The 2,740-nt window shown below is 35.1% G+C and overlaps 1 non-coding gene across 1 annotated transcript; it reads left to right on the plus strand.

Moving 5' to 3' along the window:
* Window positions 1-489: 489 nt before the first annotated feature.
* Window positions 490-562, plus strand: TRNAA-AGC. Its single transcript has one exon. It is a non-coding gene; the product is annotated as a tRNA-Ala (tRNA).
* The last annotated feature ends 2,178 nt before the right edge of the window (window positions 563-2,740 follow it).

The raw sequence follows: 2,740 nt of genomic DNA on the forward strand, positions 1-2,740 counted from the left end.
TAAAAATTGTGAAGGAGACATTTATGTTTTTGTGACGTAAAAATTGTGAAGATGTAGCTTAGACGGTAGAGCGCTCGCTTTGCATGCGAGTTGTACGAAGATTGATAACCTGCATCTCCAAAAGAAAGTATTTAATTTGTTATAATATTTTTTCATTTTCACAATTATGGATGCCCCGCATCACCAAAACAAACTATTTGTTATTAATATTTTTATATTCTTTTATTTTCACTATTATTGATGATGGGACATTTAGGGTTTTAGGATGTAAGAATCATGGGGATGTAGCTCAAATGGTAGAGCGCTCGCTTTGCATGTGAGAGGTACAGGGATTGATACCCTGCATCTCCAAAAATAAGACTATCTATTACGAAATAATATTGTTTCTTTTCAATTTTTCCTTATACATGACCTATTGTGTAGCAATATTTCTTCATTTTCACTATTATTGATGACGAAAAATTTAGGGTTTTGTGATACAAAAATTGTGGGGATGTAGCTCAGATGGTAGAGCGCTCGCTTAGCATGCGAGAGGTACGGGGATCGATACCCCGCATCTCCAAAAGAAAGAAATTATTTTTTTAAGTATGAGTTAATTTAACATGTTATGTATAAGGTGGGTACGAGAGAAAAAGAAAACATACTTATATAAGGATTATTATATCATTATGGCTATGCCATTTTTATAGATAAAAGAGAGTAATGTCCCACAAGAACATATAGAGAGAGACTTATATAAGGATTATTATATCATTATGGCTATGCCATTTTTATAGATAAAAGAGAGTAATGTCCCACAAAAACATATAGAGAGAGGACTTATTGTAAGTAAAGAATGAAATCTAGTAGTTATACTGCTACTTGTGGAGAGAGAATTTGATGACTTCCTCAAAGAAAACAATTCAACAACCAAATGTATATTCTTCCATCTTAATCTTAAGAAACCAAAAATTATGGCAATAAAAACTATAATGATGATGCTCTTTTAATATCATTTTATCGTATATTCTTCCATCTTAATCTTAAGAAACCAAAAATTATGGCAATTAAAACTATAATGATAATGCTCTTTTAATATCATTTTATCTTTTCCACTTTCAATAGGCATGCCTACCCAAATCCTAACTTTCGATATTTGCTTTACTTGTGTACTCACGATATGTGTCTCAAATGAAACTATCAAACTAAAACTTACACTATTTTCTTCTCAATAAAACTTACACTATTTTCTTCTCAATACAGTAATTGTCGCAAACCCTATGTAAATAATTTAACAGCGGTCTAGATCTAAAAGATATAATAATGATTATTGCTCATGGATTTTATTTACAAAGAAAATAAATGAAATAATGATGATACATTACATAAAAAACTTAATATATAGCCCATAATAAGGATAGTTGGTTTAGTGGAATGATTTTTCTTTTGGGTGCAAGAGGTTTCGAGTTCGATTCTCGGAATGCCCCTCCGAAAGAAAAAAAGCACTAAAATAATTATCAGGCCTAACCCAAAGGAATTTGTTGCAAATGCATGCACAATTTACGTAAATTTCATGTAGTGGTGTATGATTATCGTTTCGGGTGTGAGAGGTCTCAAGTATATTGTATCAAAATGAATTATGCAAGAAGTTTCAAAGAGCCATAGGTTCGAACGAACCACACACACTCAAAAAAAAAAAATTCTCCTTTTCTATCATATAGAATTGTCATTCTTTTGTCTTTTAAAATCCCTTACCTTATCAATCATCAGGCAGGTTTATGAAAAAGAAATTCCACGAGTGTGACTTAGATATCCTTTCTTTGTGGTATCAGTCATGCTATTTGAATAGACTGAAGTCATCATAGCCTCTCCACCGGTTCCGAAGACTCCTTCGTCATCAATGTGCTCCAATGAAAGAGATCAGACCCTTTCCTGAACCAGAACCGGGCACAAAACGCTGAGGTAGAAAGTGAAAAGCGAGCTCTTTTCGTGTATACGCAATCTCGAAGCCCAATTACCTCACGGACTGTCTCCTCAACCCTTGCGAGTATGAGTGCTTGGTAAGAGAGAATGTCGAATGAGAAAGACATTCGATTACGGAAACATTCGCAACTACTAAAGTGCACTAAACCTAGTAGAGATCTTCGACCTAACGATAATGGAACTTCAAGCCCATTTAATCAATCCGCTTTGTACCTTATTGTTGACCGAACCGGTTACACGCCAGGCCCAAATTCTCTCTCAGTCACCCGGAGACAAAATTAAGATAAGATCTAAAGTTTACGAATCGAAGAGAAAATGGATCTGAGTTATACACGCTTTCATTTTCAAAAGCTTCGCTTGGCTACGGTACTTTATTCAGGATGTGCAACATTATGGTCATCTCTCTGCCGTGTAAAGAGAATTCCTTGATCATTTCCTTGGCAGATAACACAAATGAAATCGATTCCCTGACCGCCCATCTTATAAGTTCATTCTTGTCTTGTTGGTTTGTTGTACTATTCTATACCTCTCTCGATTGATCGAAAGACGTTCGATAGCTGGGAGGGCCTATCGTGAGGGAACTTTCCTTTTCATGGTAGATAAAGTTAAAGAGGGAGATGTGTATGTCCACGGTGATCAAGATAGAGCGACTCCTTCTTTAAAAGAGGTTGGTTTTATCGAAACTGTTAAATCCGCTTTCGTAAAAGAAAAAATAGAAGCCCTTGGTTTGGCCGATGTCGATTCATATGGAAATGTGGACTCGATTCAGGATGAGGAT

This window comes from Cucurbita maxima, unplaced genomic scaffold (assembly GCF_002738345.1).
Source record: "Cucurbita maxima cultivar Rimu unplaced genomic scaffold, Cmax_1.0 Cma_Scf00250, whole genome shotgun sequence".
In the NCBI taxonomy this organism is placed as follows: domain Eukaryota; kingdom Viridiplantae; phylum Streptophyta; class Magnoliopsida; order Cucurbitales; family Cucurbitaceae; genus Cucurbita; species Cucurbita maxima.